This window comes from Narcine bancroftii, chromosome 5 (genome assembly GCF_036971445.1).
Source record: "Narcine bancroftii isolate sNarBan1 chromosome 5, sNarBan1.hap1, whole genome shotgun sequence".
In the NCBI taxonomy this organism is placed as follows: Eukaryota; Metazoa; Chordata; class Chondrichthyes; order Torpediniformes; family Narcinidae; genus Narcine; species Narcine bancroftii.
The window spans coordinates 55,870,234-55,894,854 of NC_091473.1; the positions used below are offsets into that span (position 1 = coordinate 55,870,234).

Genomic DNA, 24,621 nt, shown 5'->3' on the forward strand with positions numbered 1-24,621 from the left:
GGTGCCATAAAACTCATACGACCAGGTTTAGGAACAGTTGCTACCCTTCCACCATCAGATTCCCGAACAATAAACTCAATCAGAGACTCATTTAAGGACTTACTTTGAACATTATTTATTAACTGAATATTTATTCTTTCTTCTGTATGGCACAATTAGTATATTTACATTTTTTCTTTGTTCATTCTTTTCCTGAGTACAGCATTTTAGCACCAGCAATAAAGAGAAATTCTGCCTGGCCCATAGGAAAAAGAATCTCAGGGTTGTATGTGATGTCACGAATGTACTCTAACAATAAACCTTGTTTTGGGTAAACTTGTACCTCTCACTTTGTTCGTTTTAGATTGGTCACAGTGTTTGAACTACCGAAAGAAAATAGACACACACACTGAGAGCAGTTCAGATTATACAAATGTTTATTACAAATTCAAAAGCTGATTTCACACTACAATATGCAAGCCCTTCCCAACTATACTTATCGGTGCTTGGACTGGTCCCAATTGCCGAAGCGAGGCAACGACTGCACACTTGTAGTAGGTTGTCAGAGCGCCGGTAGCAGCTTCTCCACCTCCCCTGACCGGGACGTGGCTGGACTGCAGAAGTTCTTCTTCTTCTTGCTGAGAGATGTTGCCACCTCTCGGAGAGTCTCTCTCTTCAGCAGCGGGACCATGGCTTATATTACCCAAAAACTGCTTACCCAAGCACCTATTCCCAGCACAGCAAGAAAGATAAGCAAGCAAGCTAGCTAGGTTAATTAACAAATAACATAATTTTCAGCTTATCATTTTGAATACAATGGTTTATTCTACATCAAGTCTGACAGTCTGTGACCAAAACAAGCAGGAAGATTAAATGTTCTTGGTACACAGATGTCCTTTCTTCAGATAACAGCATCTCTGGCCCCTCGGTGGAATTTTGCTTATGTCTGCTGATTCTAAAAACAATTAGGTTTTCAGCCTTGCAGAACCCAAAGCTGCAAGTTTAAAAAAAAGGTTCTCAGCTCTGCAGAACCAGGAGCTGGAAATTAAGAAAAAACAGGTTAAAAAATAGGTTAGAATCTTCCATTACAAACCTGAACTTTGAACTTTAACTTTGGATAACATATCCATTTTTTAAAAATGCACAGACGAACACTTAACCTCCTTCAACACACCCAAAGCACACACATGCAAAAATATAAGCACATAATACAAATGCAAACACACACACACATGTGCACACGCACTTGCACACACATGCACGCGTGTGGACACACATTCACATGCATGAACATACACACACACACACACACACACATATTCACGTGCATGCACACATGGAGACACACACACAAACACCTTTCACAGACATTTGTATCAGTGACGAGCAGGATAAATGCAAAGATGTGGAAGTATTACTGTAGTAACACTGCAGCATTCAAAGTCTTTTGGATGTATCGGTGTAGAGTAGCTGTCACTGTTTAACTCAGCTGAGTTCAGCCTGCTGGCAAACTGTCCATTTATTTTTTTCAAAACTTGAGTTCAGTGGGCGGAACAGTTGACATATGGTTAGCGCAACGTCTTTACAGTGACAGCAATCAGGACATGGGTTCAAATCATTTACTGTCTGTAAGAAGTTTGTACGTTCTCTCTGTGTCTGTGTGGGTTTCCTCCAGGGGCTCCAGTTTCCTCCCATCATTTGGAACATATTGGGAGTTGAGGATCAATAGAATGTAAATTGGGCAGCATGGACTCGTGGGCCAAAATGGCCTGTTACCATGCTGCATGTCTAAATTTTTTTAAGAAATTGAGTGTGAGGATACAAATGGAGAAAAAACTGGCACAAGTAACAGTTGATTATTAAATCACAGCAAAGAACTGAAAGAAACCTTTAAGCAAGGAGGGAAACTCCATTTATGTTAATGATGAGATAGGTTCCCTGACACTAATATCTCTTGCAGTACCATAGGAATTGTCAACATTCGCGCACAATGTTTTCACGTGGCTGGTTTCAGCTTATTGAAAAGCATTTGAACAGGAGATTTAGACCATCCTGCCACGCTGGTGGAGACTGATCAAAGGGTCTTTCAGAATGTCAAAGTCCATGATTATGAAAACAAATGTACTTGGAATCCCTTTATAACTTTTGCAATCTCCAAGAATTTCCAAAATGCTTTACAATTGATAACATATTTTTACATTTCAAATTTTATTCACAAGGAAGTAGCTGATTCTGGCCATTGAGATCCATGCTGCCAAATTATACCCAATTAACCTATAACCCCGTACATTTTTGAATGGCGGGAAAAAACTGGAACACCTAGGGAAACCCTCACAAGTCACGAGGAGAACATACAAACTCCTTACACTTAGCACTGGGTTTGAACCCGGCTTGCTGACGCTGTAATAATATCATACTAACTGCTAGGCTAATTGTGCCCTGCTGTTTGGATGAAGGAATGGTATACCACCTAGACAGTAGAATTCCACAGCACTGTTTAGAAGTACACACTGATCTTTTGCTCAGCACTGATGCCAAGACTGGCATTAACAATTTTCTTTCTCTATCCATGTCCAGTTTTCATCACATTCAAATAAGATCACACTGTCAGAATGAAAGACCTTCAGAAAATTTTTTAGTTTCATTTACTGCAGGTAATATTAGAAACTGTAAACTCCTGAATGGTACTGTTTATTCACACACACATACACCTTCACAGACACCCACATATATAAATGCATTCACTCAAACACACACACACACATTCACATAGATAAGTCCATTATTCAACACCAACAAAATCCACATAGACATACAAAAGCACTCACACACATTAAAAGACACCTGCACACATGAGTGCATGCAAACACATTCATGAGCATGGAAAAGTGCATGAACACAAACAAGCAGATGCAAATATATGCATAAACACACAAAATACATACAGACATGCATACAAAATCAAATGCACAGTCATGTAAAATAATCCTTTTCAAGGTTTAAAACATAGAAGTGTAGTGTACATGATATACTTCAATTTTTGTCTACAGTAAGGCAAACAAAGAGTCACCTAGAGCATTGCCCAGCACCCATAACAATAAGAGAGAGACAAGAAAAAGACAGTGACTGTCTGTTAATTCCTCTCCAGTGCTCCCACAGCCTCTGCCGCCGCACACGCTCCTGTTCACTCCATTGCCAACCAGAACACCAGGTTCAAGCTTCCTATACAATCAGGAAGCTTTCAGTACCCGAGACCCTTTCTGAGCTCTCTTGCCCTCAGCACCTTCTTGAATCCTGGTTCTGATACCTGGTTCCCATGAAACAGTCTTTAGCAGCTCCTGGCCTGTGTGGGTCCTTCAACCATGTCACCATCAGCCCACATCCTGTGTGAGTCCTTCAATCTCAAGTCGCCAACAGCTCACAACCCATGTGGGTCCTTCAGCCATTGAACCCCTCATTGGTCCACTGCCATGGTCATCTTCCCTGTGGGGTCATCTCCAATGCTTCTCCTTCTCAACAGGGCCTGTTCTCCCTTTTCTAGTGCCCTGTGCTGGTCTGTTCCTTTCCCAGAGTATGCAGTCCCTTGTAGTATACTGCCCAGTTCTGCCACCATCATCTTGGGAGCAGACCTCCATGGTTGCAAGATTTTTTTTAAAAACTCCATTGGTTCCTTTAACCTGCCGTTTAATGCCTATATGGAGCCATCAACATTAGTGTCGGGCAGTGGGACCCTGTGGAGCAGCACATACGTACACACACCCACACCTTTTCCAGACCCCCAAGGTTAAGTGTAACTTGTTTCCTATCCAGTTTTGTGGGTTTTGAGGTGATTAATGAGGTCAATGCAACACCACAAGACTCTTCCTCAGGTGGAACAAGAAATGATGATAGGTTAAGGTGGAAGATAGTTTGTAATGTGTTGCCCAGCCCAGGTACCATTAATCTTTTCATGGTCTTAAGTTTATTTGGACATCTTCCAAGGGTTATCAATGCAGAAGTTCTCTCCACTTTATAGTTCTGTTCTATTTGGCAGGCATGGCAGGAGTTTGAGTGTTCATTACCTCAGTGAATTGGGGAGGGTAATCCCTACACCAAGATTATTTTTAGAATCAGAATCTGGATTTATTCTCATGAACAGGTCATGAAATTAAGTGTATTGAAGTGGCATCATAATACAAACATACATATTTGAGGGGAGTATAGATTGTTCAAGATAGAGATGGAACATTCAAGATCGTACTGAGAATCTTAAGTCTGTCCATTAGGGGCACACAGAAGCCATTTGTAAGTTATGAAAGGAGAGCCCCACCTCACAACCTATCCACTGCCCTCCATATCAGGCTCTCTGTCTAAGGAAGAGAGTGCCATTCACACAATTGCCTCAACTATCAACTCAGAATCCATGATACCCAAGAGGAAGCAAGTCATCCTCAATCCCAAGAAATTGAATTCAAATACAATATTTCAACAAAAGCCCCATGATTTATTGCACTTCCAATTTAGTTTCAAGCATTTGTCACTCACAATGTTATCTCCTTTACAAGGAGGAAGGCAAACAAAGATTGAATGCTCTTTTTTGTAGAATACTTGCATTCAGTCTGCAGCTTCTAATTGCCGGACAGTTTAATTCCCTGCACCATTCCCCATCTCATCTGTTTGCACCTGATGATACTCTGACAGCAAAGCTCAATTTTATAACATTTATTTTACCGACAGAATCCCAGTTTGCCCTCTGGATGCTTCATCAATTTCAGATAACCAACAAATCCAGATTTTGCATTTCTAGCTTTGAGAGATTTGATTCTGGTCATCCCAAGTAATTCCTTTGCTTTTTTTTAATTTACATTTCTTCGAGTCCTATCTTTTGTTTTTCACTAATGTCTACTGCCCCCTGTTTACCTTGCTCCATCCTCCCTTTGCATATTTAAACTCTTCCACACAATAACAGATGCTTCTTTGCCTTTTTGCAATGCCTCCCCCTTCCTCTGCATCTTAATTCTTCCTTTTCTCTCATTTTCCTGTTTCCAATAAGGATGTTACCACTCTCTTTGATGTCACCCAACTTTGTTGTTTTAAGTTCTCTTCTTTATTTCACCTGTTACAGAGTTCTGTGTTGTGTATTGGCCTATGTGTTGTGTGGTTTTATGTTAAAAAGTGAGAGTTTGCCTTAGAGATCCGAGGTGAAAGTGGACTGCTGAGAGAGTGGGAGATGGACTGAGCATGTGCAGAAAATGATCTAAAGATTTCTGGACTTGGATGATAAACCACCACTGGGGTTGCTGTGGAGTGGAAGAAGGCCCAGAGCATGAGTCATGGTCTGGAGGACAGTTTAGAATGTTGGGATTTCAAAAAGGATGAACATTCCAAAGGCAGCCAGAAGGATCCCGACCAAGCCAGTGGTTCCTCTCTCTGCAAGCAACAAAGAAAACTTTGAATTTTGTGCTCTCTCTTTCTCTCTCAAAGATCTTTTGGTTTCAGTTTACCAAACAAACTGAATTTTGTTTATGATCTTTGCTTTGGTTGAGATCAAAGTTTTGTGAGTCTTGTGTTTGTTTTGTGTCTTTCTGTGGGCTGGTTGGAAATATAACTTAGACTTTAATTACATATGTTATATTTAGGCTGGGGAATTTATTAGTTTTCCACTGTTATAGAAATTTGCATAGTAACTAGTGGGCATTGTTATAAAAAGGGGGATTTTGAACTAAAGTTTGAAGGTGAATTTTTGTTAATAAAGTAATTGTTCATCTTTACCCCTGTGTGATATGCCTTCTTTGTGGTTGCTGGTTTGATCTTGTAACATAATTTGGGGGAATCGTCCGGGATCAAACCAATTTGGAAGCTTTAGGGGCGATTGACTTGTGCTTAGTTATCAGTCGTCTGAGTTTGACTCAACCTCCAGCTTGAAATTAAAAATAAACGGTGAGTGTATAAATCACCAGCAGAAAAACCAGCAACTATGAATATTGACCAGTTCCTAGCTAACCCTTCAGTGGTTTAATTTAAAAATGGCTAAAAAGTCAGAACTGATGGTTAGAGTTGGCAAGTTAAATCTTCTTACAGTAAGAACTGGGATGAAAAAAAAGAAAATTGCCAATAAAATTGTTAAGCACTATGTAGGAAAGGGAGTAGTTGAAGAAGCTGCATTAGAAGAAAACTTCAGAGGAAGTAAAGTTGGCTTTGAGAAAACTAGAGTTAGAGGAAAAGAGAGAGACAGAAAGGAAAGCTGAACGGCAAACAGTAAGGCAGGCAGAAATGGAGGAAAGGGCAGCTGCAAGGGATGTTAGGTCTGCTTTGTTCATGAATGAGTGAGTCAGACGCCAGACTGAGTCGAAATCAAGGTTCTTTGTTCTTTATTACCGGATTGTAACACTTGCAACTAACAGTGTTAGTTGGAGAAGGCGCATTCTGCCGTTATCAGCAAGTGGTGTTTTTTTATACCTCACGATACGTACTTAGTAAATTATCATACCATTACATTGTCCAATGAATAAACTGTTGCTATCCTTCTCTGTTAGTCTGCTGTACATCATTCTTGTTAGTGCAAAGCTTATCTTGAGTGTACAAGGTCACATCTGCATTCTGTTACTCCTTAGTACTGGGTGACTCCTTCTCCGGTCCCATCTCATGATGTTTTTACCTTACAGGGAGGAGAGAGAGAAAGAACAGAAACATGAGCTAGAACTAGCTAAATTGAGGCAGACCCTAACCCAAGGAGAGGAAGAAGCCCAAAACCCACGTGCTGGTCAGGAGGAGAGGTTTCTGGTCAGTAGAGAAGTGAGGTTAGTTCCTCCATTTGAGGAAGCTGAAATAGATCTACTATTTCCAGCATTTTGAGAAAGTAGCTGTAAATTTAAAATGGCCACCAGACCAGTGATCACTCCTGCTACAAAGTGTTCTTAAAGGGAAAGTCCAACAGGTGTACTCATGTCTCACTGTACAACAAGCAGCTGATTATGAATTTGTAAAGCAGGCTATACTCCAATCTTATGAACTAGTTCCAGAGGCTTATGGACAAAAGTTCAGGAGTTTAAAAAAGCAGCAACCCAATCTTACCTGGATTTTGCTTGTAGGAAGGTTGTGTGTTTTGATTGGTGGTGTGCTGCAATGAAAGTAGAAAATAACTGATTTATTGAGGGAAATCATTCTAATTGAGGAGATTAAAATTGTGTTCCTGATGATATTCAAGTTTACTTGGCAGAGAAAAAAATATAAAAACTTGGCAAGAATTGGCTAAATTCGCAGAGGAATATGCTTTAACCCACAAGCCTAAGTGGACACCAGAGAAAACCTTTCAAAGGAATACTGCTGATAATTCAAATAGAGTAGAAAGAAAATCTAGAAGTGAGGTTAGAGGAAGAGAAATGGGTGAAGAAAATTTTTTCGAGTGTTATTTGCCACTATTGTAAGAAGTCAGGGCATATAGTAGCAAATTGTCCTGTACTGAAAAGGAAGAAAGAGAAAGGGGTGGTACCAACTGCCTGTGTTCAGAGTGAGAAAGTTAGGGATATTTTTAAACCATTCATGACTGAAGGTTTCTTTCAGTTAAAGAAGGATCCAATCAAGTGCTAGTTAAAATCCTGCAGGATACTGGAGCAGCCCAATTGCTTGTATTAAACAACGTTTTAAATTTTGGTGAGGAGACCGATACTGGAGATGTGAATTTAATTAAAGGCATTGGTGATGAAGTAGAGCCTATACCTTTGCATAGAATAGTGATGAAATCAGACTTAGTTAATGGCCCGGTTACAATAGGAATAAGATCAAGTCTGCTGGTGGACGGAGTTTCTCTTTTGTTAGGAAATGATTTAGCAGAGGGTAAAGTCATACCTGCGGTGAAACTCACAAGTAAACCATTGGTTTATGAATTTGAAAAGGATTTGGAAATCTACCCTGCATGTGCCATTACTAGAGCCATGACTAGAAAAAAGGTAGAGGTAGAGAAAGTCTGTGATGATCCTGTAGTGGAGGCAAGCATTGAGGACAAACCTAAGGATCCAGCTTTGCTGTTGTCAAGAGAAGAATTAATAACTAGACAAAAACATGATCCTCATCTTGCTAGGATAAGAGATAAGATTCTGTCTAACCAGGAAATTGAAACTGTGCCAGTAAGTTACTTTGTTCAAGATGGAATATTGATGAGAAAATGGGGACCACAAGTGATACCTGCCAGTGAAAACTGGGTGGTAGTAAGGCAAGTTGTAATTCCCAAAACTGACAGGAATGAAATATTAAAGTTGGCTCATAGTACACCTTTAGGAAGTCATCTTGGAGTGAAGAAGACAGTAGAAAAGATAAAGAAACAGTTTTATTGGCCAAAATTAAGAAAGGATGTTGTGAACTTTTGTAGAACCTGTCACACTTGTCAACTGATGTGCAACCCTAATCAAGGACTACCAGTGGCACCTTTACAATGCATCCCTGGTTTCAGGGAGCCCTTCTCAAAAGTGATAGTGGATTGTGTTGGCCCATTGCCAAAAACCAAAGCAGGAAATGAATATTTGTTAACACTCGTGTGCACAGCTTCAAGGTTTCCAGAGGCTATTCCCCTGAGAAACATTAAAGCAAAGATTGTGAAGGCTATCCTAAAATTTTTAACACTGTTTGGCCTACCAAGGTAAATTCAATCTGACCAAGGGAGTAATTTTATGTCTGGAATATTTCAACAGGTGGTGTATGAATTAGGAGCCCATCAAATTGTGTTATCTGCCTATCATCCTGAAAGTCAAGGGGCCTTGGAAACATTCCATTTAACTGTGAAAAATATGATGAGGTCTTATTACATGGAAAATAATAAGGATTGGGATGAAGGAATCCATTTGTTATTGTTTGCTGTTAGAGAGGCAACTTAGAAGTCTCTTGGCTTTAGTCCATTTGAGTTGGTGTTTGGTCATGAAGTCAGGGGTCCATTACAATTATTGAAAGAACAGTGGATACATAATGATATATCATCAAATCTGTTGGATTATGTTTTCAAATTTAAAAACATTACATCAGGCTTGTGAGATGGCAAGGAAAAATTTAAAAACTTCTCGGGAAAAATGAAAATTCAATATGATCAAAAAGCAAAAATTAGGGGCATAAAACCTTGTGACAAAGTATTGGTTTTGTTTCCAATGCAGTCAAACCCTTTGAGAACTCAGTTTTCAGGACCATATAAGGTGAAATAAAAAATTAACCAGGTCACCCATGTCATTGAGATGCCTGATCGTCGAAGAGAGACTCAGGTCCGTCACATGAACATGCTTAAACCTTACTTTGAGGAAACGACTGAGGAGGAGACTAGGATTTCAACCAAGGAGCTATTTATAGAGGAAAATAAGGAGGAGATAAGTTTTGTGGAAGATCATGGAGCACAGAAAGTGATAAGCCCCAGGCTGGAAAATTCTATAGTTTTGCAAAACTTAGACACCAAGTTAATGCATTTGACTAAATCAGAAAGGGAAGAAATTAAGACATTACTTATGAAATTTCAGGATATATTCCCAGATGTTCCAAGAAGAACTATTGTGACTTGTCATGATGTGGAGATCGGTGATGCTAAGCCTATTAAGCAGAATCCTTACTGAGTTAATCAGGAAAAGAGCAGATTGTTGGATCAAGAAGTGGATTATATGCTCAAAAATGCCATCATCCTAAAATCAAGTTCAAATTGGAGTTCATCCTGTGTTCTGGTGCCTAAGCCAGATGGCTCAATTAGGTTTTGTATAGATTATCGAAAGGTAAACATGGTGACAAAGACTGATGTGTTCCCTATTCCCAGAATAGATGATTGTATAGATAGGTGGGAAAGGCTAAGTTTCTTACAAAGATTGATCTCTTAAAAGGATACTGGTGTGTTCCTTTGACGGGGAAAGGCAGGGACATTTCTGCATTTGTTACAACTTTGGGATTGTATGAGTATAATGTTATGCCTTTCGGGATGAAAAAATGTACTTGGCACATTTCAGAGAATGATTAATGCAGTAATTCAGGGTTTAGAGCACACAGGAGCCTATATCAATGATTTAGTAATTAGTATGGATACGTGGAAGAACATATGCTTGAATTATAGCAGTTATTTCAGAGACTGGTGGAAGCACACCTCACAGTGAATTTGCTCAAGAGTGAGTTTGGACATGCCACTATAATTTATCTAGGTTATGTGGTAGGACAGGGACAGGTGGCACCAGTTGGAGCAAAAGTATTGACTATCACTGCATTCCCCATCCCCGGTAATAAGAAAGCTCTTCAGAGATTTCAAGGTATGATTGGCTACTATCGTATATTTTGTAAAAACTTTGCAGAAATTGCACTCCCATTAACAAAATTACTTGAAAAGAAAGAAAAAAATATCTGGTCAGATCCATGCCAGGAAGCGTTTCTGGCCATTTTATGCCATCAGCCTGTACTTTTGTCCCCTAACTTTGAAAAGCCATTCTTTTTAACTGTGGACACCAGTGATGAAGCGGTTGGTGCTGTACTGTTACAGAAGAAGGATGGTGATGGAGTAGAACATCATATTTCATACTTCTCAAAAAAGTTTAACGACCATCAACAAAATTACTCGACTATTGAGAAAGAGTTATTAGCACTTGTTTTAGCATTACAACATTTTGATGTGTATATTTGTGCTGCTCAAAAAACATTAATAATATATACTGATCATAATCCATTAGTTTTTATGTCTAAAATGAAAAATAAGAACAGAAGGTTATTTGAATTTACAAGAGTATGATTTAATTATTATGCACATAAAGGGGACAGATAATGTAATAGAAGATTGTTTGTCAAGATCTGGGTAAATATGAATCTAATCACATACATTGTAAAAAATGGAGTATTTATTTTATTTTATTTATGTAATACTTCCATTAATTGTTAAAAATTTGTTCTTGTGGACCAATTTTTTTTTAGCAGGGAAGGTGTTACAGAGTTCTGTGTTGTGTATTGGCCTATGTGTTGTGTGGTTTTATGTTAAAAAGTGAGAGTTTGCCTTAGAGAGCCAAGGTGAAAGTGGACTGCTGAGAGAGTGGGAGATGGACTGAGCATGTGCAGAAAATGATCTAAAAATTTCTGGACTTGGATGACACACCACTACTGGGGGTGCTGTGGAGTGGAAGAAGGCCCAGAGCATGAGTCATGGTCTGGAGGACAGTTTAGAATGTTGGGATTTCAAAAAGGATGAACATTCCAAAGGCAGCCAGAATGATCTGATCCAACCCAGTGGTTCCTCTCTCTGCAAGCAACACAAGACAACTTTAAATTTTGTGCGCACTCTCTCTCTTCTCTCTCTTCTCCCCACCCCCCCTCTCTCTCCCTCTCTCTCTCAAAGATCTTTTGGTTTCAGTTTACCAAACATACTGAATTTTGTTTATGATCTTTGCTTCAGTTGAGATCGAAATTTTGTGAGTCTTGTGTTTTGTCTAAGCTTTTCTGTGGGCTGGTTGGAAATATAACTTAGACTTTAATTACATATGTTATATTTAGGCTGGAGAATTTATTAGGTTTACACTGTTATAGAAATTTGCATAGTAACCTGTGGGCATTGTTATAAAAGGGGGGATTTTGAATTAAAGTTTGAAGGTGAATTTTTTGTTGATAAAGTAATTGTTCATCTTTACCCTGTGTGATATGCCTTCTTTGTGGTTGCTGGTTTGATCTTGTAACACACCTCCCTTTCATTTACTCCCAGTCCATCATGAAAATGCCTAGATGAAATTCTCATCTCTATGTACTGCTGAGGAACTAGTTTCAACTTTGCAGTTAGGGCAAGTGACACTGTGACACTCCCCCTAAGCTTTATAAGAAAGTTACGCACACATATCCTAATTCAGAGAAACACCACGAATCTCTGGCAATATCATGCTGTATCAATCGTGCCTTCTCCTCCTCTTTTACACTGAGTGTGAGATCTCAGGAGTTGAATTTTAATATTTTCAATGTGATGGTAGAAGCTGAGGAGATAACAAAGCCAATGCTTTCAGAAGCCGGCATCTTGAAGCTTGTCCTTTTTGATGTGAGGTGATTTAAACTTTTTATCATGTAACAAGCCTTTGCACAGTTGGTGGGCTCATTTTCAGCTGCCTCCCTCTATCCCACAGTGCCTGTCATTTCTTAGCACAGTCGGGGCATGACCTTAGCACAAGCTGACAGTGGTGCAGAGGGAAAAGTGAACGCCGTGTTGAGGAATGAAGAAATGAACCTCATTACTCTGTCGCTGAGAGCATATGTGAGCAAGGTGACCCCTGTTTCCACTGCCTGCCCTTGCCTGAAATGATTGAATCAGTGGGCTACATTGTTTTTACAGTCCTGGAATGCAGTACATCTCCAGCTTTAACTCCTGAATGCTTGAGCAAATCCGAACATTTCCGTGAAGCCATCCTTTATTCGGGGCAAACTAAGATAGAACCTGGGCATAAGTAGATGAAAGAATTGCTACCATCTGATGATTTTTGCTCATCATTTCTGTGGTCTGTTTTATGCCCATGGTGAGTTTTCTCTCATTAACAGGTCAGGTGGAGTTGACTCAGCAATAAACCCAATTCCTCTGCAGGCTTTTGATTGAACAATTCAACATGATGCAGACTGAGTGACTTCTTTACAGCTTCTTTGATTTGCATATTCAAAACCTTCCAAATTCAATCCCCAGTAAGTGAAGGAAATGCTTGCCCGTCATAAAACTGCGATCGGATTAGTTATCTGTTGCCTGGCTGTCATTTTTTGACTGATTTAGATTAGGTAGATCATCTACATACAGATAATACAAAGTGCAGCATTAAAGCTGCTTTATACTTTCCAGATAACTTGGTAGTAAATCTTTTACATGAGCATGATAATGTAAAATTAGCTCATTGGAAATAAGTGACTTCAGTAGTGATTCAAATTCCAATTAGCAGTGTGGCAGGTAATGGATTCTGTAATTCTGATATCTGAGCTTGCTTGATTGGTTGTTTTCCCTTCTCAGTGTTGAAGGGTGATGGTTTCAAACTTCAAGCCTACATTGGGTGTGTATCTGAATTGGTGTTCCTGTAGAATACTGAAGGAGTGCTTAATTTGCTGAAGAGCCTCCCTTCAGGAAAGATGTTCAGATGAGATAAGAGCCATTTAATAATTAGAGCACAAGAGAATAGGATTAGGAGAAGGACCCTCCCTCCAGGGGCATAGCTAGGGGAGGAGCTGAGGAGGCGGCCACTCCTCCTGTCTTTCCAGCCCGCAGCACCCCTGACCCCACGGCCCTCCCGCACCACATATTTGCTCCTTCTCACCTGCACCCGGCTCCTTCATACACCTCTCCCTCCCTTCCTCTGAAGCTGCCCTGCCCCTACGCCGAGTTATGATGGTACATGAAGGTAGCATCGCAATAGCGCATGCTGCTACTGCTGCTTCTCCTTCCCGATCCAAGAATGGCTCGTCTGAACTGGCTTTAAGAAACTGCTCAGTGGTGCCCCCTTCAAGTAGCACCCACCCAGGGCTCGTGCCATAAGTACCTGCCATGCCCTAGATATGCCTCTAGTGCTGTCTGTGAAGTGTGAACGAATGCTGTGTTGACGAAGAATGACATATTTTGGCAGACCAGGACAGGAATGCAAATCCAACAAATATTGTTTTAAAAAACCCTCTGGTGTTGAGGGTCCACATGCTGAATGGTCATAATTATTTTAATCCACGCATTATTTTACTAAATAGTTACCCATTTACAGCTTTGTAGCAGACCATTATAAAAATCATTAAAAAAACTTGATTCGCTGGATTGGTGGCTGCTCGCATCTGGGGTGGAATAGCTCTGAAGGCATTTTACTATCTCCTTGAGTCGGAGGGGCAAGAGGAGATGGGGTTGCATTGCTTGTCAGGGAAAATATTACAGCGGTGCCTAGGAAGGATAGATTAGAGGGCACATCCACGGAGGCTATTTGGGTGGAACTGAGGAGTAGGAAAGGAGAGGTTACACTTGTAGGGGTGTATTATAGACCACCCGGAGGGGACTGAGACCTAGAGGAGCAAATCTGTAGGGAGATGGTAGATATTTGTGATAAGCACAGGGTTGTAATTATGGGAGATTTTAATTTTCCACATATAGATTGGGAAACACATTCTGTGAAAGGAATGGATGGGTTAGAGTTTGTGAAATGTGTACAAGATAGTTTTTTACAACAATATGTAGAGGTGCCGACCAGAGAAGGAGCAGTGTTAGATCTACTGTTGGCAAATGGGATGGGTCAAGTGACGGAGGTTAGTGTTGGCGAGCACTTCGGGTCCAGTGATCATAATGCCATCAGCTTCAATGTCATTATGGAAAGAGAGAAATCAGGGCCAAGGATTGAGGTTTTTGATTGGGGAAAAGCTAGATTTGAGGAGATGCGAAAGGACTTGCAGGGTGTGCATTGGGACAATTTGTTTTATGGGCAGGATGTAGTAGAGAGATGGAAGTCTTTTAAAGATCAGATTTTGAGAGTGCAAAAGCTTTATGTTCCTGTTAGGTTAAAAGGAGGGGCAAAAGGTTTGAGAGAGCCGTGGTTTTCAAGGAATATTGGAAACTTGGTTCGAAGAAAAAGGGAGGCGTACATTAGATATAAGAAGCATGGAGTTAAGGAGATGTTTGAAAGATACATTGAATGTAAGAGGAATCTTAAGAGAGGAATTAGGAAAGCTAAAAGAAGGTACGAGAAAACTATGGCAAGCAGGGTGAAAACTAATCCAAAAGAGTTCTACAAATATGTTAATGGTAAGAGGAAAGCTAGAGACAAAATTGGTCCCTTAGAAAATCAGAGTGGAAAACTGTGTGTGGAACCTAGAGAAATGGGGGAGATATTGAACAGTTTCTTTTCTTCGGTATTCACTAAGGAGAAGGATATTGGGAGATGTGGGATAAAAAAAAGCAAATTGGGTAAATATGGGGAATATAGAGATTACAAAAGGTGTAGTTTTAAGGCTTTTGAAGAATATAAAGGTGGATAAGTCTCCGGGACCAGACGGGATCTTCCCCAGGACATTGAGAGAAGTGAAGGAGGAAATAGCAGAGGCTCTGGCGGTAATTTTTCAAATGTCATTAGATATGGGGATAGTGCCGGAGGATTGGCGCATTGCGCATGTGGTTCCGTTATTTAAAAAGGGTTCAAGGAGGAAGCCTGGCAACTATCGGCCTGTAAGTTTGACGTCTGTGGTAGGTAAATTAATGGAGAAAATTCTTAGAGATAGTACTTATAAACATCTGGATAGACAGGGTCTGATCAGGAGCACTCAACATGGATTTGTGGGAGGAGGGTCATGTTTGACCAATCTGATTGAATTTTTTGAAGAGGTGACTAGGAATGTGGATGAGGGTAGCGCAGTGGATCTTGTCTATATGGACTTCAGTAAGGCCTTCGATAAGGTACCACATGGAAGGTTAGTTAGGAAGGTGCAGTCTTTAGGTATAAATTTTGAGATAGTCAAATGGATTGAACATTGGCTGAAAGGGAGAGGCCAGAGAGTGGTAGTGGATAATTGTCTGTCAGGTTGGAGGCCGGTGACCAGTGGTGTGCCTCAAGGATCTGTATTGGGCCCATTGTTGTTCGTTATATACATTAATGATCTAGATGATGGGGTGGTGAATTGGATTAGTAAATATGCAGACGATACTAAGATAGGTGGAATAGTGGATAATGAAGAAGGTTTTCAAGGATTGCAGAGGGATTTGGGCTGCTTAGAAAAGTGGGCTGAAAAATGGCAGATGGAATTTAATGCTGATAAGTGTGAGGTGCTTCATTTTGGTAAGAAGAATCAGAATAGGACATATGTGGTAAATGGGAGAGCATTGAGGAATACAGAAGAGCAGAAAGATTTAGGAGTGACGGTACATCGTTCCCTGAAGGTAGAAACTCACGTGAATAGGGTGGTGAAGAAGGCTTTTAGTATGCTGGCCTTTATCAATCATTGCATGGAATATAGGAGTTGGGAGGTGATGTTGAGATTGTATAAGACGTTGGTGCGGCCTAATTTGGAGTTCTGTGTGCAGTTCTGGTCGCCTAATTATAGGAAGGATATAAACAGAGTGGAGAGAGTGCAGAGAAGGTTTACCAGAATGTTGCCTGGGTTTAAGCATCTGGAGTATGGGGAGAGATTGGACAGATTGGGTCTTTATTCTTTGGAGCGTAGAAGGTTGAGAGGGGATTTGATAGAAGTATTTAAGATTATGAAAGGGATAGACAGAATGGATGTAGATAGACTATTTCCGTTAAGAGGAGGAAAGTTTAAAACAAGAGGACATGAGTTAAGAATTAAGGGGCAGAGGTTTAGAGGTAACATGAGGGGGAACTTCTTTACTCAGAGAGTGGTAGCTGTGTGGAATGATCTTCCGGGAGAAATAGTGGCGGCGGAGTCAATTGTATTATTTAAGAAAAGGTTGGACAGGTATATGGATGAGAAGAAGATGGAGGGTTATGGGCATTGTGCAGAGAGGTGGGATTAGAAAGGGGTGTTTGGTTCGGTGCGGACTAGAAGGGCCTAATGGCCTGTTTCCGTGATGTAATTGTTATGTTATGTTAAGAAAATTATAATAAGTTAGAGATAAAAGGTGCAAGTGCAATAAAAAAACAACATAATGTTGGAAGAGTGGACAGAACATCAAAGAATAGTTAGGCTACCTGCAAATTTTGTGTTGTTTAAAAGCCAAAACGCTTCAGCACTCTTAGCCTAGCCAAAAATGATTAAAGAAGTTGCAGATCAAGAAAAAAGAATCATCAAAATGTCAGAGATTGGATGCCTACTTTTCATTCGGCAAGCACACGATGTCCGCTGTACCAGAGATGGAACCCTCTGAAGACTTGCTACCTAGTTTCAGCACCCTGGCTGCTGCGGCTGCACAGGTTGTGGAAGTGGAGCCTCTAGAAGACGTGACCACGTCAGCAGACTATCGCCCAGAGGATGAAAATGACACAGTAAGATTATGTGCGAGCATTGACACACATGGAATACCCAACAGATCCACACACCTGCTTTGTGTTTCACCTGATCTAGTACATGCTCTTCTTGAGTTAGGCCTTCGACAGCCAGGTCTTGAAGATAATTTTGACAGGTTTCCAAAAGATGAAGCTTTTTGGCATTTTAGTGCAACTTGGTACAAGATAAAAGTTAAAAGTGGTTGTGAAATGCATAGGCACTAGCTGGTTTACTCACCAAGTGTAAACACCATGCTTTGATTTGCTTGTTGGCTTTTATCAAATCGGTCGGATAGTTGGAATGATCCAAACACCAGTTGCAAGATTTTTTTTGCTAAAAGTACACACAAAATTGAAAAACATGAAAACAGCGAGTCACATAAAAGCGGAGAAAAAGCTTTTCCTTACCAAATTTTGTTGGTTGAATGGCGGAAATGTCTTTGCTGGCCTTGTAATGGCGGAAAGTGATAGAGAAAAATAGGATGATTCTAAACCCGTGTTATAGATGCAGTTCTCTATTTGGCAAAATGGATTGGCATTCTGTGGTCATCGTGAGTATCAAGGTTTAGGTTCCCCAAATACAAATGAAGGCCATTTTTTGGGAACTTATTAAGGTGTTTGCCAAAAATGATAGATTACTGGAGCAAAATTTATTGCTGAGTGATCGAAATGCAACATGTCTCAGCCCTGATATACAAAATTATCTGTTACAGTCCCTATCAGCCCAGGTTCTATCAAAGATAATAGCTGAAATCAAGGTGGCAAAGTACTTTGCAATAATTGCTGACTCTACTATTGATATCAAAAGAACTGATCAATGTTCTTTAGCTTTGTGATAATGTAACAATAAACGGTGATGCTATGGAATGATTTGTACAATTACCTGGAGCAAGGGCTGAAGGTATTTTCAACATTCTTCTTCTAGCAATTAAAAACTGTCAATAACTATGTGTTATGGTCAATCTTATGATAGAGCAAGCACTATGTCGGGTGAAATATCTGGTCTCCAAACAAAGATTAATGAAGTTGCTCTGAATGCACTCTTTACGCACTGCTGTGCACATAACTTACATTTTGTTCTAATTGATGCAGTAAGCTCCAATATTTGAACCAAGTTGTTTTTTTTGGAACGCTAGAAAGTATACCTTTTTCTTTCTGGCAGTTTACCTCGTCTTCCAGTACTTAAAGAAGAACCATGCAATCAAACAAAATCTTTCACACTGATTCTGAAGAAACTTCATGATACAAAATGGGTGTCCAGGAAGTCAGCAGTAGAAGCGGCCTTGCAGAATTTACCAGCACTAGTTGTTGCTCTGTGTTATAGAGCAACAAATTCTGTGCGGTGAGATAAAAAAAACTGCATTCCTAAACAGCTCGCTGAGACAAAGGGGATACTGGAAACACTCAGTACTTACAAATTCTTAGTTGATCTTATATTCTGGAGTAAAGTGACAGACAAGGCTTTCAACTTATCCATATATTTACAGAAAAGTAGTCTAGATCTGATAACAGCTCATTTGATTCAGCTTTTTGGAAAAAAGATATGAAAAACATGTAAAATGAGAATGAATCTCAATTCAAACAGATTGATAATGAAGCAACAGAGTTGGAGAGATAATGTGATATTAATACAGATTACAAGCAGTACAGAGAACGTAAAAGAAAAAGATTCCGTGAAGAAATTCCAGAAGATGAAGGAATATTTGATCCCCCAAAAAAATTCATACTGTAGTTGAATCCTACTTAGTGTCCTTAGATTCTGTTATAAATACAATGGAAACCTGTTATTACACAATAGTTTGGGTCCAAAAATTTCATCATGACAAAAGCAGGGTTGCAATAAATGGGTGCTTCAATAAATCATAGTTACAGTTCAAATTAAAACACAATTTAATATTTAGTAAACCAACCATCCCTACTCCCAGCAGCAGCCCAATGCCCTCGCTCCTCACGACAACCCGAAGTCTCCGCTCCCTGCAGCAGCCTGAAGTCCCGCTCCTGACGGCATCACAAAGTCCCCGTACTCACTCCTGGAGGCAGCCCAATGCCTGAGTCCAATGACTCATCACGTTATATTAGATTTGCGTTAAATCGGGATTCTACTGCAGCACAAGTAAAAGATGTAAGCATTTTAAAAATATGGCTTCCAAATTTAGTTGTTTAGATCCAAAGCATTTTGACAATGCAGATAATATGAACAATTAGAATTTTTAGCAGACACGGACTCAGATGTAATCAACAGTCAAAATGAAATTGTACAAGAGCTTCTTTCATTCAAAAACATGTGCAAAGAGATAATGAGCACTTGCAAGGAGGCAAATTCAAATGTCAAGAAACTGATCATCAACAATGATCGCCTTTGTCATGTGATCCATTTATCTTAACCTGTCCACATTGCACCACATTTTTCTGACCTTACCAATAACTAGTGCAGTAGCATAACAATTCTTTAGCTGGTTCAAACACAAAGTCCTATCTTTATCGAGGATAGATTGTCTGGCTTACCTTTGGTCGCCATCGAAAGACAATTGGCCACTGAGGGAGATTATAATAAAGCAATAGATGTCTTTACTAGAATGAAGCCTAGATGAAAGAGGCTGTTGTAGTTGCTTCATACATTTTCATGTTGCTTCAATTTGTTTTCAGTACATTTAAAATGTAAAATAAATAACACACATGTTTCATTATGTCTCAATTTGAATTACTTTAAAACTGTTTCTCCCTTGTGTTTTGATGTTAAATACAAAATTTAAAATGTATAATGGATTTAAAATTTTAAATTATTTAAATTTAAAATTATTTGATATGCATCAAGGACATGGTGTCTTTTTATGTGCTCGCTCCCCTGACTTTAAAATCTGGCTACGTCCTTCCTGCATGCTTTGCACCGAGGACCGGAGAACACTGTTTCATCAGGTTATACTTATCCAATCAGATGAATTTCATCTTCAACTTGAAGAACCTCAAATAAGGAAAATAGACATCCCAGGGGCTTTGTCAAAAAGAGGAAAATGGTCGAAAGTGGAATTATGAAAGCAATTTTATTTGAACAGAGCCGAAATACCCCAATAGTCATTAGTTCCAGTGATGTAATGATAAAAGGGAATAAGTTCAAAGTGTGCGCAATTCATAAAATTGGGATCTTTGAAGCCACAAATATAGTTATAATGTTTACTTCAAATTTAATAAAAGGCCACAGTAGGAAGCAGAAGCAAATGATTGTTGATCTTCATGAATTTGTCTCATTTGTTTAACAGCTGGTGGCCTAATAACACTACCATCTATCTGAAATACACCTTGCAGAGTCAATGTTTCAGACTAATGGTCATTGATCTAAGAGTAACCCAGGGGTCGCTAAAGTGGTCCATATATGCCTGGCGTATCAAAAAAAGGGGCGGGGGGAGGGGGGAGGAGGTCGATGATTGCCAAGCAGGCCGATCGAACTTTGTGGGTGAAAGTAGGGACGAATCAACGCGAAATTGCGCCAATCATGCCAACCTCTCCCGAGAGCTAGACTTGGAGGCTGCCGTGTTGTTTTTGGCTTCGGTCTCTTAATAATGAGACTAGACCAAACTGGAGGATGAGGGCTGGTAGAGGGAGCATAGAATAAAAGGAGGTTTGTGTTTTTTTTTATGTTAGGTGGGTCGTGGTCAAGGGCGCCCGCTCCACCCCTGACAGAAAGCGCTTGCCGCCACTCCCCCCCTCGGACTGCACCCACTATCACCCCTCCACCCATCCCCCTCAGACAGCATTCACCTTTTTCATGTGTTCTTGCTCCCCGTCTTCAGTAACTGACTACTCCTCTGCCTCCATCCTACCCCGCCATGAAAAATGATCATGGCCTCTTCTGTTCCAGTTCCCCATAGCCCTCAGTTTCTCAATTTTTCGAAATGTTATCAACTTTATCTTTAATTACCATCAATGATTTAATGAACTCCAGAGATTCACCACCCTCTGCCACAAAATCCCTATCGATCTCAGTTTTAATATCAACAGCCTCCTAATCTTACAGTCTTCTCATTTGGCACTCTCCCACTGAAGAAAACATCTCATCTATCTCATCAGTTCCCCTTTGGATCTAATATAGTCCAACAAGATCGCCTGTCATTCTTCTAAGCTCCAAAGAATACAGGTTATCACTGCCACTCTCTCTGTACCCTCCATTATCTTCCAAGATACCTGAGATCTTACAACTCTTGTTTATTCCTGATTATTGCCCAAGGCTGGTAAAATGCCTTAAGCTTTCTAGGCTGCTGGGTCAGGAATTTTCTCCAAATTCCTTCTGCCTTTCCAAACTTCCCTCTTCCATCATGTAGCTCTGTAAAACTTCGTACCTATCCTATTATTTCCTCAAATGACAAGGTTGTCAATTATTTCCACTTGCACTTCATAAAACCATGTGGAATGTTATTTTCTATTCTAAGTCCTCATTATCTGCTGATATCTCCACAGATCAACATACTCAAGATCTGTCCAAAGACTCCACCATACATGTCCCAGAGTCAATCAAAAAGCAGGAATATGCATTTGAGTTCAGAGTTCAGAAAGGAGGCAGGGTCTGGTGTGCGGGAAGGAGGCAGGGTCTGGTGTGCGGGAAGGAGGCAGGGTCTGGTGTGCGGGAAGGAGGCAGGGTCTGGTGTGCGGGAAGGAGGCAGGGTCTGGTGTGCGGGAAGGAGGCAGGGTCTGGTGTGCGGGAAGGAGGCAGGGTCTGGTGTGCGGGAAGGAGGCAGGGTCTGGTGTGCGGGAAGGAGGCAGGGTCTGGTGTGCGGGAAGGAGGCAGGGTCTGGTGTGCGGGAAGGAGGCAGGGTCTGGTGTGCGGGAAGGAGGCAGGGTCTGGTGTGCGGGAAGGAGGCAGGGTCTGGTGTGCGGGAAGGAGGCAGGGTCTGGTGTGCGGGAAGGAGGCAGGGTCTGGTGTGCGGGAAGGAGGCAGGGTCTGGTGTGCGGGAAGGAGGCAGGGTCTGGTGTGCGGGAAGGAGGCAGGGTCTGGTGTGCGGGAAGGAGGCAGGGTCTGGTGTGCGGGAAGGAGGCAGGGTCTGGTGTGCGGGAAGGAGGCAGGGTCTGGTGTGCGGGAAGGAGGCAGGGTCTGGTGTGCGGGAAGGAGGCAGGGTCTGGTGTGCGGGAAGGAGGCAGGGTCTGGTGTGCGGGAAGGAGGCAGGGTCTGGTGTGCGGGAAGGAGGCAGGGTCTGGTGTGCGGGCTGGGAGTGCAGCTGAAGCTAGACCCTGTCGTGTGGGTAAGGTGTGTGGTCACAATTGGGGTTTGGAGTGTAGCTTGGAAATGGAGTCTGAAATGCTGCCTGGAGCCAGGGTCTGGAGTGTGGGTGGAGTGTGCCGCCAGAGGTCCAATGTGCCCATAAGTTGTTTTAAAAAGTGGGGCATTTTTTAAAAAAATTAATTTAATTTAGAGAGTTTGTGCTGTCCTACTTCATTTTTTCAACATGACAATAGTTGTTTCTTTAAAGCACAATAAATTGAAATTAATTATTTGGAAATAAGTGGCCTCAATAATGATTTGAATTAAAAACGTAGGGTGGGGTCATTGCCAATGATGTTGATGGCGTCCGCAAGAAATTGGTTCCTTTAATCTTGTGAATAATGAGGACTTTGAAGATGCCATATAAACCTTAGTTGTCAGTGGTGCCTTTACATAAACACCTTGAATTTGCCTGGTTGTGGACGTGGGTAAAGGTGGGACTAGTCGGAGATATCAAGAACAGAAATTCAAATTGTCTTAAATGAGAAATGAATGTCTGAACAAATGGATCCTGTCACTCACAAGTATAGTTGCAAACTACATTATTCATGGCTTTAGGGTTTCATCATTCACAATTATAGTGATGTGTCTTGTCTGTTCTCTACCAACAATGAGTCCTTTCAATTATGAATTTTCAGAAATGAATTAGCTGCCTCCATTATGCACAGCTGGCAATGGAACCATGGAACTATAGAATACTACAGCACAGAAAACAGGTCATTTGCCCCTTCTAGTCTGTGCTTCTATCATTTCACTAGTCCCATTGGCCTGCTCCCATTCCATAACATTCCAAACCTTTCCCATCCATATATTTATCCAATTTATTCTTAAAACTTAAGATTGAGCCCGCATTCACCATGTCAGATGGCAGCTCATTCCACACTCCCACCTCTCTCTGAGTGAAGAATTTTCCCAAAAATTTCCCCCTAAACCTTTCTCTTTTCAGCTTAAAACTATGGCCCCTTGTATTTATCTCCCCCAACCTAAGTGGAAAAAAAGCCTACTCACATCCAGTCTGTCTCTATCGCTCATAATTTGGTAAGCCTCTATCAAATCTCCCCTCATTCTTCTTCATTCCAAAGAATAAAGTCCTAACCTGTTTAATCTTTCCCTGTAAATCAACTCCTGATGACCCAGCAACATCTTAGTAAATCCTCTCTGCACCCTTTCAATCTTATTGATATCCTTCCTGTAATTAGGCCACCAGAACTGTACACAATATTCCAAATTTGGCCTCACCAATGTCTTAAATATCTTCAACATAACATCCCAACTCCTACACTCAGTACTTTGATTTATAAAGGCTAAGATGCCAAAAGCTACCTGTGATGCCATCTTCAGGGAATTACGTATCTGTATTCCCAGATCCCTCTGTTCCTCTTCGCTCCTCAGTGCCCTACCATTTACTGTGTATGTCCTACCTTGGTTTGCCCTTCCAAAATGCAGCACCTCACACTTGTCTGCATTAAACTCCATCTGCCATTTTTTTGGTCCATTCTCCCAGTTGGTCCAGATCCCTCTGCAAGCTTTAAAAATCTTCCACACTGTCCACAATGCCTCCTATCTTTTGTCATCAGCAAACTTGCTGAACCAATTTACCATATTTTCATCCAAATCATTGATATAGTCAACAGACAACAATGGTCCCACCACAGAACCTCCTGAGACACACCACTCGTCACAGGCTTCCAGTCTGAGAAGTAACCATCCACTACCACTCTCACATTTTTCCCATACAGCCAATTTAGAATCCAATTTACAACCTCTCCATGGCTACCTAGTGTCTTAACCTTCTGAACTAACCTTCCACATGGGATCTTGACAAAGGCTTTACTAAAGTCCATGTAAACAACATCCACAGCCTTTTCTTCATCGACCTTCTTGGTAACTTGCTCAAAAAATTCTACAAGATTTGTTAAACATGACTTACCATACACAGAGCCATGCTGACTGTCCTTAATCAGTGCATGGATGTTCAACTACCTATATATCCAATCTCTCAGAATTCCTTCCAACAATTTACCTACTACTGACATCAAGCTCACCAGCCTGATGTAATTAGCCTGTAATTAGCTTGTTTGCTTTTGGAGCCTTTTTTAAACAACGGAACAACGTGAGCTACCCTCCAATCCTCTGGCACCTCATCCGTGGCCAAGGACATTTTGAACATATCTGCCAGAGCCCCTGCAATTTCTGCACTAGTCTCCCTCCAGGGATTTATCTACCTTTATTCGCTGAAAGGCAGCAAGCACCCTCTTTTAATCTCCATATGTTCCATAACATTTCTGTTTGCTTCCCTTCCTTTCTTACACACTATGCTAATTTCCTGAGTAAATACTGATGCAAAAAAAAACTGTTTAAGCTCTCTCCCATTATGTGAGACTCCACACATCGTTGACCACTCTGATCCTCTAGGGGACCAATTTTGTCCCTTACTGTCTTTTTTCTCTTAATATACTTGTAGAAACCCTTTGGGTGGTAATGAATTGTCTTAAT

General features: G+C 40.8%; 1 long non-coding RNA gene across 4 annotated transcripts in view; it reads right to left on the bottom strand.

Moving 5' to 3' along the window:
- Nucleotides 1-438: 438 nt before the first annotated feature.
- LOC138762679 (uncharacterized) overlaps nt 439-24,621 on the bottom strand; it is an 87,373-nt gene continuing 63,190 nt past the window's right edge. For 2 of the 4 annotated variants that reach the window (XR_011357049.1, XR_011357046.1), the window contains exons 3-5: nt 17,113-17,208; nt 7,033-7,078; nt 6,311-6,616 (exon numbers count right to left, since the gene is read on the bottom strand). This is a non-coding gene — a long non-coding RNA (uncharacterized lncRNA). Of the gene's footprint in view, nt 1,018-6,310; nt 6,617-7,032; nt 7,079-16,703; nt 16,847-17,112; nt 17,209-24,621 lie in introns of those variants that run through there. The other 2 variants (XR_011357047.1, XR_011357048.1) reach the window with 2 other exon arrangements.